This window comes from Callorhinus ursinus, unplaced genomic scaffold (genome assembly GCF_003265705.2).
Source record: "Callorhinus ursinus isolate GAN/ISIS: 27379988/994484 unplaced genomic scaffold, GSC_fseal_2.0 scaffold16, whole genome shotgun sequence".
NCBI lineage: Eukaryota > Metazoa > Chordata > Mammalia > Carnivora > Otariidae > Callorhinus > Callorhinus ursinus.
In genome coordinates, this window is record NW_027397078.1 from 23,857,504 (window position 1) to 23,871,124 (window position 13,621).

The 13,621-nt window shown below is 42.9% G+C and overlaps 1 pseudogene; it reads right to left on the bottom strand.

The window, feature by feature from the left end:
* Positions 1 to 10,157: 10,157 nt before the first annotated feature.
* On the bottom strand, positions 10,158 to 10,225 carry LOC112813024 (U4 spliceosomal RNA; annotated as a pseudogene).
* Between the last annotated feature and the right edge of the window lie 3,396 nt (positions 10,226 to 13,621).

Consider the following 13,621-nt stretch of genomic DNA (forward strand, 5'->3'; position numbering starts at 1 on the left):
TGTTACCTCTAATAAACTCTCCATCTCCTCTGTGGCTTATTAGAGGCTCAGGTGGCTCTGGCCTGTGGGCAGCTTTTAGAGCTCAGCTACAGGGACAAATAAGTATGTGGAAAGTTACCAAAAAAAAATGTGCAGTGAAGTCTAGACGTGTTCCAGGGATTAGGAGCAGAGTGAGATCATTCTGGGCTGGAAGAGCTGGGCAGAAGCCCATGGGAAAGATGAACAAAACGTGGATGCACACGGGGCAAGAGAGAGGTCACACACCACGACTGGGAAAAAATGAAGGGCTAGAGGATGGAAGCGGCCAGGCTGACTGGAGCAGAGTGTTGGGGAGAGGTTGGGCAGGTATGGGAAGATGGGTTCAGGGCAAGGAGGCTCTTGAAGGATAGGGGGAGACATGGGGACTGGATGCAAGCATACCAATGGCCTCCAAAGGAGGGGTACACACTACAAGGGGTGGTCAAGATGATCCACTGGGGTGGGGGAAGTAGAGATAACTTCTACTGCATTTCTTTTTGATTCAAAGAATAAGAAAATAAACTCAACTAGGGGATAAGATATGGATTGGTGCTGCCACCCTCCCCCCCGTCTGTGGGTCAGACAGTCACAAGACCAGAACAATGCTCAAGTTATTTTGAAGACAGAGTGGGAGTTTCTCATTTGAAGGGATGATAAGATGATAAGCCTCGTCATTTGCTTTCAACATTTTGCAACATCTCAAAGTTTTTTCCTGGCTGGTTAAAATGTGTCTACAGATTCTAGGCTCCAGTTAGAATGAAACCGACCCTCACACAATAAACAGGTAATTTTGAGGAGTCCCACCAAGGAAACCCTGGTTGGAAATAATATTAATAAAGCAAGAAGAATCAAACAACCAGAAGACATTAGATTTCTCCTTCTGACAATGTAACGAATGTTGCATTTCCCCTCCTTCTAGAACCTTCTTTGTCTACCATATTTGACATAAAAACAATACCACCTATTCATATCTGAAAAGAGATTGCTCAGTGGTGCCTGGGTGGATCAGATGGTTAAGCATCTGCCTTCGGCTCAGGTCATGATCCTGGGGTTCTGGGATGGAGCCCCACATCGGGCTCCCTGCTTAGCAAGGAATCTGCTTCTCCCTCTCCCTCTGCCCCTCCCCCTGCTCGTGCTCTCTCTCTTTCTCTCTCAAATGAATAAATTAAGTCTTTTTAGAAAGAAGTGGTTTTTCAAAGAAGTCAAAATTATCCAGGTACCTACTGGAAATATGGATCTAAAGCTTACCCAAGTTATGGGCTGTGACTTAATATACTGGTTAATGATAGTCTGTCATATATAAACAAGTATGGACATAATAGGGGTGTGTACTAATGAGAGTACACAAGCAAAAAATTTGGAGTTCATTGCTGTAAGCAAGGTGAAAGGCTTTTCTCAGAGAATATTGTTTAGGATATGGACTGTTCTAGGTTGAGTTCCCCCAGAAGCAGAAGTGGAGTGGCAGAAGCTACTTGAATGACAAGTAGCTCGACCCATGGACCCAAGAAGTACTGGGAGGGCAGTGGGACGTGAGACAGGGAAGAACACCAATACAGGCTCTGTTAGTGAGCAGGTGACCACTGTGGGCAAAGGGACATTGGTGGAAAACCTGTTTATTGCTGTCCCACCCTAGGGGAAAGGAAGATGGAGTAGTTCTACACCAGTTTCTGCCACCCTTGGTTGAAAACCACTCCTGCGGCGTTTAATCCCCACCCAGGTAAGCCTTGGGCTCACAGTCACAGGAGCTTAGGGGAGGAAGTCACTGGCATACATGGAAATGGTGAGGTCCAAGAGATGAGGGTGGGGCACCCACAACGTCTGCTAGGTAGGCTTGTTTATAAACAGCATTTACTCTCTGTCTCATTCTTTGTTTTTAAACTTTTAACATGTCAAAGGAGCCTGTGCATGTGGGTCCTGAAGGCTTTGGAAAAGAGTATGCTACCATGGGAGAGAGACGGTGTGGGCAGCATCTTCTATACACCTCAAGGGCATCGCATGGTACTCTTAGCCCATCATAAAGGGGCCTGGGGAGCTGTTGGGCTACACAGAGGAAGGTGTGACATTTGGAAAATGCCACCTACAAGTCAAACATGTAACTGGACTGCAACAAGTCTAACTGCAACAGGAGATCCTGAAAGGAAGGGTTGGGATGGTGGTTCTCAGGGAGGTTCCAGAAGGTTCAGAAAGTTCAAATCAGCTAGGAATGAAGAAGCTAAGACACTCATTGTAGCCCTAGTTCAGAAGTCATGATGAATTAATGTCAGGTCCATCCTAGAGATCAGGCCATTTATGAGTCGCTGTGGGTCAGCCCAGAGAGGTGTGGGCAGCAAAGGAGACATTTTGAGGGTCTCCAGCACCAGAAAAGAGGGTGGACTTTGCCCACCACTTGTCTACACTAAGACCATCCTGTCTACCAAACAGATCCTTCTACATGCTATGCTTGAAACATGTGTGCTTAGAGGGATAAGCAAGCCCTATTCTGTTTGGTCAACCACTTTGGTGCAAGTAGAACTTCAGGCCCAGTCCAGAAGGGAGAGACTGCCTTTTGAGAATAGAGTGCTAAGAAGAAGTTCCAGAGCAGCATGGAAAGGCAGTTAAGAGCCAGTGAGACTGAGAACCTCATCGCTATTCCCAGCTGCCCAAGGCAGGCCCATCCTATGGACAGGAGGAATAGGCAGCTAAATACAGAGTAGACACCAGGGGCCCCTACTGGCATGTCCTCCCTGACAACAGGCTTTATTAGGGGCAGAGAAGACACAGCCGAAGGCTATTCCTCCCACCACTGAGAGGGTAGAAACAGAAAGAGAGGCAGAAAGGGGATTTAGAAGGGTGCCAAAGACATGTGACCATTTCATGATTTCTTCATGCTGTTCCATTCTTAGAATGACTTACAGGTTATGCCACAGAGGACCCCTGTTAAAATACTACTATCATTAGTATATTAACACAGGTGAAGAGGGGTTGTCAGCTAATTAATACCTTGGGACCTGAAGGAAGAGCTACACGATACTCCAAGAGGGACAATGTCAATGGGAAGGAGGAAGGGGTACCATAGAAGGCAAAAGGATGGGAATTAATGATAGTTTCTGTGTGACAGGATGCCAGACCTATTCACACTGAACTTCACTGCAAACCTAATAGAAAATTATGTTATCGCCAATTAAGAGATGAGGAAACTGAGTCACAGAGCAGTTAGGTGACTAGTTCTGTTAATTCACTGGGTCCCTTGAAAAGCAGATGCCAAGATGGAATGGGATGTGCAAGAGATGCATGGGGCCGGGGGGGGCACCTGGGAAAGGCTCATGGGGAAGGAGCAGGAGAATGCAGGGAGAGCCTTCAGATGGTGATGATAGTCTGGCCCTCCTAGAGGAAATACAGAAGGGAGCAGAAGGTCAAAGGAAGAGTGTTGGGCTGTGGCACGGCTCTGGGGGAGTCTCAGCCAGGTCAATGAGGAGTCCTCAAGCCAAGGTGGCCCAGTGGAAGAGTCCCGCACATCTCAGGAATGACCTGCACCGGTACACTGACTGTGCTTAGTCATTAGCAGGGAAGCACAGCCTGGGTGCTATGCAGCAGGGGATCTAGAAGGGGCAGGAGCTGGGACCTCAGTCAACTAGGCTCACAAAGCAAGAGGCCCAAGTGGAACACTTTTGCGGCTACCATGATAGCCTAAAACCATACAGCCAGTAAACAGTGGGGCTAGGATTTGCACTGGGACCTTTCTGACACCACAGCACACTGCTCTGCCACTGTACTGAATGCATATGGTCTTGGGTCTGAACTAAGTGGCATCAGAGGACTGAAGACGGGGCGTCTGGGTGGCTCAGCTGGTTGAACGTCCAACTCTTGATCTCAACTCAGTCTTGACCTCGGGCTCATGAGTTCAAACTTCATGTTGGGCTCCACACTGGGCATGGAGCCTACTTTAAAAAAAAAAGAAGAAGGACTGAGGACAAACGTCACAGACATCCCAATTCTGCTAAAGGCTCCTCCTATGCCAAGGAGTGTAGTGGTGATAAAAGAGCCACGGGACAGGGCGCCTGCGTGGCACAGTCAAACATCTGACTCTTGGTTTCGGCTCATGGTCGTGAGATCAAGCCCCGCATCGGGCTCTGCACTCATCATAGAGTCTACTTGAGATTCTCTCTCCCTCTGCCCCTCCCGCTCCTGCTCTCTCTTTCTTTTTTTTTTTTTTTAAGATTTTATTTATTTATTTGACAGAGAGAGAGACAGCAAGAGAGGGAACACAAGCAGGGGGAGTGGGAGAGGGAGAAGCAGGCCTCCCACGAAGCAGGGAGCCCCATGTGGGGCTCGATCCCAGGACCCCGGGACTATGACCTGAGCTGAAGACAGACGCTTAACGACTGAGCCACCCAGGCGCCCCATGACATGCGTTTTTATGAAGACATCGGAAAGATGAAAGAAGATCTTAAAGCCTATTAAAGTTTTTTTTTATTCTTTCCCATTCTTCTCCCATTCCCCCACAAGAACATACAAATTTACAAATATTTATCAAGCCCTTACTCTGTGCCAGACTCTGCATCAGGGGTTGGCTAGACCTACGGGGAATTTACGGTACGGTGGGAGAGGCAGACATTAACAAGTAATGATGAAAAATGATAGATAAGGTTATGAGGGTAAGTTCAAAGTGCCTTGACACAGAAAGCAGGAAAGACCTAATGGAGATCAGGGTATGCATGGGAAACATGAAAATGTCCAAAGCAATGAATGCCCCAGGGAAGAATGGCATTGGTGTTAGCAGAGCAAGGGCCTAGGCCAAGGTGGGTGTTGTTGGCTCCCTCGAGCACGCCAAGAGCTGGAAGCCAGGCCCCTGTACTTAACTTCCCTTCCACGGTCCCTATGTGTATCTTCCAGCGGGCTTAGCATATCATTTTGAGGAGAGAGTGTAACTTGATGGCAATGTTTATAGTGTTTGAATTCTTAATCCCTTGCAGTAGATTTGAAAACACACAAATAAAATAAACACACCACATGGTTTTTAAGCTTATTTTTTCCCCTGAGAATCAAGTAGATTTAAGCTTCCTATCAGCTGGTTGCTCCAGCTATCTCAGTGTAATGATTAAAACCCACATATTTTATGTTGCCAGTTGGTAAGATGGCAGGGGGTGCTCTCCGATTATATTGTTTAAAGTCTGTAAAGCTCCCCTATCTCCTGGTTACAAAAATGTTTGCCTTTTGGTTGACCAACTGATTTTAGGCTCACTTGTTATACTGCTTATTCAGGTTGGAAATCATTAAACAAAATGATAGCTCGCGGTTTAAGAGACCGCCGTCTAAAAAAATAATGCCACTTGCTATTGAATGCTCATCAGTGTCTCACTCCTATTAAAAATAATTCTTTTCCCATATGGAAGCCCCAAGATCAAGCTTTTATTAAACAGGCTCAAAGCCCTTACCAATCATCACCTCGTTAATCCTCACACTCTTCCCTGTTAGAAAGGGCCAAGTGTCATTACATCATGCTGGGCCAACACCAGAAAGAGTGTAGTTTGGTGGGCAATTATAGGTCTTACAGAAACAAAAAGGGTATTCAATTCCCACTGAGGTAGCAAGGTTGAATCAGAGAACAATAGTTTTAAAGCTGGAATTTCCCCTAAAGATGGAGAGGCAGGGGTTAAGAGCAGGTGCCCTGCGGTGAGCCAGTTCTCTACTCAAATGGGAGCTCTGATTTTTTTACCCCCTTGGGCAAGGTTCTGAACCCCTTTAGGCCCAGATTCCTCATCCATAAAATGAACTGAATGAAAGTATCCACTTCACAGGGTGGTTATGAGAATTAAATGAGATAGCATACATGTGGCGATTAGTGGAACACTTAATAATAATAATAATGATGTTAGCATCATTAAAATAAGCTAATAATAGCTTACTGTTAGGCTCATGCCTGATTCTCCAAGGGTTTTACAGATAGGGATACTGAAGCCAAAGAGATTGCATGGTTTGCCCAAGGTCCCAGAGTTACTTAGGGACAGGTTAGGGACAGGTAGGGGAGAGAATCTAAGCCTCATCTTTCCAAGGACAAAATAGCGAAAGGAATCCAGTGATGGTATCTGGGCCCACCAACAACGTCTTTAATTCAACTCTTGCCAGACTGGAGCAGACCCATCCCTTCCCACCCTCACCCTCTATACTGGCCCGAGAGTCAAAACCTTGTGCAAGCCATGTCATTCCTCCTCTTGAGAATGAGCGGTTGACCTGACTCAGACTCAGTCAGCAAGGAAATTTCATAGTCCGTTATATATTAAAGACTGTTGTAAGGCTTTCAAAATTTTAGCTGGGTGCCATGGACTCAGAGCTGAATGGTGTATCTAAGGTCATAGATACATTGGCAGGGAGGTTCCTGTGGGACAGGTGCATGAAGCAATTGAGCTTTGCCTGTCTCTCCACGTGTGCAGCCTCCAAGCCTAACTCTCTGACCTCCAAGACTCTGAAAGCTATTTAATATTTTGAATAAACCCCTTAAGCTAGAGAGAGTGGATTCTGATGCTGACAACTAAAAACTTTGATGGAGTCAGAATAGGATATGTTTAAAATTAACCCAATGATGTTGCCACAATTCCCAAACGGTTCAGAATCAATGTCTCAGAATATATTTTTCAAAGTTAAAAGGAACTCTTTCAAACTTTAGCAAAGTAAGAATGTTTTCAGGAGTGCCTGGGTGGCTCAGTCAATTAAGCATCTGACTCTTGATCTTGGCTCAGGTCTCGATCTCAGGGTGGAGAGTTCAAAGAATGTTTTTGTTTCTTCCACGTGTGCATTTACCTCTGAGAATGCCAACAATCTCTACCCTGAAGAATGTTTGCAGGCAAGGAATCTGGTGAAAGAGAGATTCCTACTTTGCAATGAGATTTTGAAAGTACATTTCTGGCTGTTTCTTCCACGGCACGTCTGAGAGCATCATCAGAAGATGCTGGGCACTGACCTATAAGAAGAACCTCAAAGTCAGACCTTTTCCTTCACTAGCCCCATCAATTCTTACTGTGAATTTTGTAATCGTGAGGCTGAAACACTAGCCTCACATACAATACACTCACTGTAATCAGAAATCTCCAGAAACCCAACACAGTGTTTTATAATCTGCACTGGCATGATGAAAACTAATTGGGGTTATCAGAAATCTCCCTAGAAGGGTAAAGGAATAGAAATGTCATTGAAAACAAAAATGTCACATGCATGAATATTTTATCAGACGTAAGTAAAAAAGTCTGCCCACTTCCTTCCATTATATTACAGACAATGGTAAGTATTATACAGTTAGAGATGGTGCCATGAATTTCAGGTTTATTGAAATCTGGACAAAGTCCCTCTCTAGTGAAGTTTCAACTTACACAAGAACTATTTAGAAACTCATAATTTCAGTCATACGTTAATATTTTATCTTACAATGAGGCTGTTTTTTAACATTATCATAATATAATTTATTAGTATTGTTATTTAAAAATGTTAACAACATTAACTTTTTTATATAAAAGATTACATTTCTTTAAACAAATTTTCCATAAAGTCAAAGTTTTGGCTTATAGTGAGTTTCTTAAGCTTTATTGATTTTACAGCTTTTTTAATGGGAAATATCGTATTTCATTTCTAACCCCAAAATAAAATTTAGAAGTTTGAATGGTTAACTGAAGGTCACACCTTTTGTGATAAAGTCAAGATTGGTGTTTTGGTTATATTAAAAAATATATATTATAGATATAAATATATGTTACAAATACATTTAGAAAATAATATATATGTCAAAGAACATATGTATTCTTTGAACACTTTACCTGCTTCAAACAATGTAGAAAGATTGTTACAAGGAAACAATTCTATTTATTTTGTGTGTGTGTATTTTATTATCTAATCAAAAAACTAAAAATCCTCTGAATGCAAGTTAGCTGTTCTTTTTCTGTATTTTCCCTGTGGTTTCTCATTTTCCTGTTTCTTCATAATTGGTATTTATTAACAAATGAGGCTGTTTTTTTAAAAAAAACTGTACTTCAGGTGGCGCAGTCAGTTAAACATCTGACTCCTGGTTTCAGCTCAGGTCAGGATCTCAGGGTCATGTGATCGGGCCTCGCATCAGGCTCCATACTCAGTATGGAGTCTGCTTGAGATTCTCTCTCTCTCCCTGCCTCTCCCACTTGTGCGCTCTCTCTCTCTCTCTCTCTCTCTCTCTCTCAAATAAATAAATAAATCTTTTTTTTTTAAATCTGTATTTCAAAACCCTAAAGATTCGACATACAAAAAAACCTGTTAAAACTAATAGTCACCGAAGTTGCAGCAGGATACAAAATGAACATGCAAAAAACTGCTGTGTTTCTATACACTAACAGTTTGAAAAGGAAAGCAAGAAAACAATTCCATTTAAAACAATACCAAAAAGCATAAAATACTTAGGAATAAACCCAGCCAGAGACATGAAAGACCTGTACACTGTAAACTACAAAACATTGCTGAAAGAAATGAAAGAAGACACAAATAAATATAAAGACATTCTGTGTTCATGGATAGGAAGAATTAATATTGTTAAGATGTCAATATTTCCTGAAGTAATTTACAGATTCAATGCAATTCCTACCAAAATCCCAACAGCATTTTTTGCAGGAATGGAAAAAAAAAATGCTGTAATTCATATGGAAGCCCAAGGAAACTTAAATAGCCAAAACAATTTTCAAAAAGGACAAATCTTGAAAAAAGTGTGACAGACTCACATTTCCTGATTTCAAAACATATTACAAAACCACAGTAATAAAAACAGTGAGGTCTGGCATAAAGACAGATATATTACGGGAATAGAGAGCCCAGAAATAAACCCTAACTTCTATGGTCAAATGATCTTTGACAAGAGTGCCAAGATCACTCAATGGAGAAAGGACCGACTCTTCAACAAACAGTGTTAGGAAAACTGGATACCCACGTGCAAAAGAATGAAGTTACACCTTTATACTATATAAAAAATAAACTCAAAATGGATTAAAGACTTAAAGGTAAAACCCAAAACTCTAAGACTTTTAGAAGAAAACACAGGGGAAAAGCTTCCTGACATAGCATTTGGCAATAATTTCTTGAACATGACATACATACACAAAGAAAAACAGGCAACAAAAGCAAAAAAAAATAGACAAATGGGACTACATCAAACTTAAAAGCCTTTCTGAATCAAAGGCCACGATCGACAGAGTGAAAAGGCAACCTAACGAATGGGAGAACATGTTTACAAATCATCTATCTGATAAGGAGTTAATATCCAGAATATATAAAAAACTCCTGTTACTCAGCAACAAAAAAAAATTAGATAACCTGATTTAAAAATGGGCAATGGACTTAAATAGACACTTTTCCAAAAGTGATACAAAAATGGCCAACAAGCATATTAAAAGATGTTCAACATCACGAGCTATCAGAGAAATACAAACTGAAACTACAATGAGATATCACCTCACACCCACTAGGATGACCACTATTTTAAAAAAAAAACAGAAAATAACAAGTGTTGGTGAGGATGCGGAGAAACTGAAACCCTTGTACACTGTCGGTAGCATTGTTAGATGATTTAACTCCTGTGGAGAACAATAGAGATTCCTCAAAAAGTTTAAAATAATACTACAATATTATCTAGCCATCCCATTTCTGGGTATATACCTAAAAGGATTGAAATTAGAAATCCCCTCAGTAATGTCTGGAATGTAATACTTAAGCCCTTACCTGCCCAGACTCATAGAAGTCCATCTATGCCTGCCCTCCTCTCATCCCCTCACATGATAAGAATCCCTTGGGATTTTAGGAGCGCCTGGGTGGCTCAGTCAGTTAAGCGTCTGCCTTCAGCTCATGATCTCAAGGTCCTGGGATTGGGGCTTCTCCCTCTCTCTCTGCCGCTCCCCTCCACTTGTGCTTTCTCTTGCTCTCTCTCTCAAATAAATAAATAAAATCTTTTTTAAAAAATCCCTTGGCGGGGTGCCTGGGTGGCTCAGTCGTTAAGCATCTACCTTCAGCTCAGGTCATGATCCCAGGGTCCTGGGATCGAGCCCCGCATTGGGCTCCCTGCTCCTCAGGAAGCCTGCTTCTCCCTCTCCCACTCGCCCTGCTTGTGTTCTCTCTCTCGCAGTGTCTCTCTGTCAAATAAATAAATAAATAAAATCGTTTCAATTAGCAATAATCGCGCCTCGGAAAAACCTCACTGGCTACGATACTGCCACTGCGCAAAGCTATAAATAAATAAAATCTTTAAAAAATCCCTTGGGATTTTCAGTGTTCACCCTGGAAATTCCTGCCTCTCTTTGTGGGAGTCAGAACCCTCTTGACATTGGTGAACACTGCAATCACCCCCAGTTTGCCACTAGACCACCAAGCCAGGAGAACAGTGCAGTCGATGGGACCACTGTGTCTTGTGGGTGGAGTCACATAACTCTGCTGTGGGCAGGAAGGAAAATGTAGAGGCTGAGAACCAGGATAGGGATGGAATGACCCTTGGGTGGCCTCCAGGTGCAGAAGAACCAGTTCTGAGATCTTCACAGGGCAGGTCAAGGACAGCTTGACACTGGCTTATACCTTAGACCTTCATGGAAGACAAGAGACATTTTCCTGGAAAACAGCTTACCGTCTAATGCACCTCCACAGGTTTTGAAGTTACAATATGGATTTGAAAATGTGTCCAACATATGTTGTGACATGGTGATATGTGACATGATGGTGATGTTGTCTTCCAACTAAAAACATTTATCAAGCGCTTTCCATGTGAGGGGCAACATTTTAGGTGTTAACAACTTTGACCATTTAAACCACAAAACATCCTGTGAGATATGTAGAATTATCTCTACTTCATTAATGAGGGAACTGAAATTCAGAGAAGTTTCCCCAAATTCGCATGACTGGTTAGTAAAAGGTATGGATTTCAAACCCAGGTCTTCCAAGCTTTTGTGTGCCCATGATACCATGACACCACAGCACCTAGAATTTCCTGCTTTCTTCCTTCACCCCTGTTAAAGAAAAAATTATTTGGACACTTGTTAAAGATGGTAAGGAAGGCTGTTCAAGAAGGGGCCTATTGCAATGGGGGTTTTGCAGGAGAGGAGACAGATTGGGCTCAACTCCAAACACAATAAGGACAAGTGGAGATTTATAGCCAAGGAGCAGGGTGAGGTCAGTGGATGGAAAATTACTAACAGGAAACATCAAGGCTAGCAGGATCTTCTCCAAAATGGAGCACATTCTCTACTAAGATCCAGGCAAGGAATTCTGGGAGGTGATGACCTTTAAGGCTTAGGGTGACTCCTCACTGCCAAATCCAACTCAACAGGATTCTTGCTGAAGACAGGCCAGGGTATGAGAGATATTAAGGGTAGAGATGGGGAAATTTGATCAGAGATCAAAGATGGTCAGATACCAAGGATGGAGGTTTTTAGTAAACTGACTCAGCAGGATTCTTGCTAAAACTGGACTAACCAGGTCAAGAACTGAGCCTAAGGCCAAGGCCTAGTCAAAAAGAGAACTCAGAGGAAACTGACTCAAGTTTGGTCAAGGAGAGAGTCTTTGCCAGCCCTTGGGATGGAGGTGGGGGTGGCCATCGTTGGGGGAGAAAGATGGATGACAGGCCTACAGTAAGGGAAATGGGGAGAAAAACTGGCCAGACCAGTGAATAGCTGACCAACGATGGAGATGTGAAGAAGGGCCAACTCCCACACATTCCCAGATCTGTATGGTACAGCCTTAAAAAGCTAGAAAAGGTTTGGTTGAAGATACCAGATTTGAGGAGTTCTATCTTCTGTAGTATTGTACATTAGAATAGCAATTATCTTCATTCTCTGTCTATATAGGTCAAGGCTTGTTAGTTCAACAGATTTGAATAATGAGTTTAGGGTCAAAAGCTGATCCCTGGGTGATTCCGTTTGGTAAACGTGTGGTAAACATGGTAAACATGTCCTCAATTCTTCACTCTTTCCTACATCATACTCTTTGTCTGGAGGCTCTGTAATTCCTCTCACTGGAAGCAGAGTATATTTCCCCACCCCATTGATACTGGACTTGGCCATGTGGCTTGCTTTGACCAATGGGATGTCTGCAAAGGTAATGCAAACAAGGCTGAAATGCACCTTTGTGGTTGGGCTTGTTCTCTTGTGTTTCTGCCATTGTTGTGAGCAGAATGTGCCCCAGGTCTACATGCTAGTTCAAAGAGGGTGAGAAACACTTCAGATACACCTAGACTCAACCTGCTTCTTAAATTCAAGCCCAGTCAAGGCTAGCCTGGATATACAGGCATAGGCAGCATAAGTATTTAGCGGTGCATGTGTCATTGCATGAGGAAGGAGGTTTCAGCATGAGTCCTCCACCATGATGAGATGCAGTACTCATTCCAGAGTATCATCCTCACAGCCAAAAGACCCATGCATTTACATACATATCAATATTAAGGGAATTTCTCTGCTTTCTTTTTATAATTTAAATTTTTTCAAGTTTTAATTTAAATTCCAATTAGTTAACATACAGTGTGTATTAGTTTCAGGCACTGAATATAGTGATTCATCACTTACAACACCCAGTGCTCCTCACAAGTGCCTTCCTTAATGCCCATCACCCATGTAGCCCATCCCCCACCCACCTCCCCTCCAGCAACCCTGTTTGTTCTCTATTGTTAAGAGCCTATTTTATGGTTTGCCTCTCTTTTTTCCCCATGTTCATCTGTTTTGTTTCTTAAATTCCACATACGTATGAAATCATATGATTTTTGTCTTTCACTGGCTGACTTACTTCTCTTAGCATAATACTCTCTAGTTCCACCCACGTCGTTGCAAATGGCAAGATTTCATTCGTTCTTATGGTTGAGTAATAGTCCATTGTTATGTATATACCACTTCTTGTTTACCCATCTGCTTCCTTTTGTTTTATTTATTTATTTATTTATTTATTTATTTGAGAGAGAGAGCGTGGGTAAGAGCAGGGGGAGTGGCACGGGGGAGAGAGAGAGAGACAGAGAGATAGAGAAAGAGAGAAGCAGACTCCCCACTGAGTGCGGAGCCTGATGAAGGGCTCAATCCTACGATGCTGAGATCATGACCCAAGCCAAAACCAAGAGGCAGACACCTAACTGATTGCACCACCCAGGAGCCCCCCACTTCCTTCTTTTACTAAATTATAGGATACCTGTTTCTACAATGCCCATAACTAGAACGTTGTGACTGACATGCTTCTAACAGCTTGACTTCTAAATGGGTGACATCTAAGAACCCAATTTCCTCCTGGAGTAACTAGAAGCTTCCGTGATGTAGAGATGGCTATGGTGAGTATGAAAAGAATCAGATATGGGGTCAGACCAGTGGTGCTATAGCTGACATGTACCAGCTTGCAAGAGCCAATTGTTAAATAAATTTTCAGAAATTTGGCAGGCCAGTTGTTAAGCACAGTCACTGTTAAAAATTAGAGAAACTTACTCTGGACCTCACCCTGCAGCTGAACGCTGCGCTCAGTTCCCAGGGCCCATCCTGCGAGGTGGCCATTTGCAAGAGGCCACCTGACTGTGGATGCATCCTGGTTAGGGTTCCTGGACTGCTCCTTGTGCCCAAGCTCTGCCTGTCTAGGAGACCTGACATTGTGGGCTGTAATCCTGAGG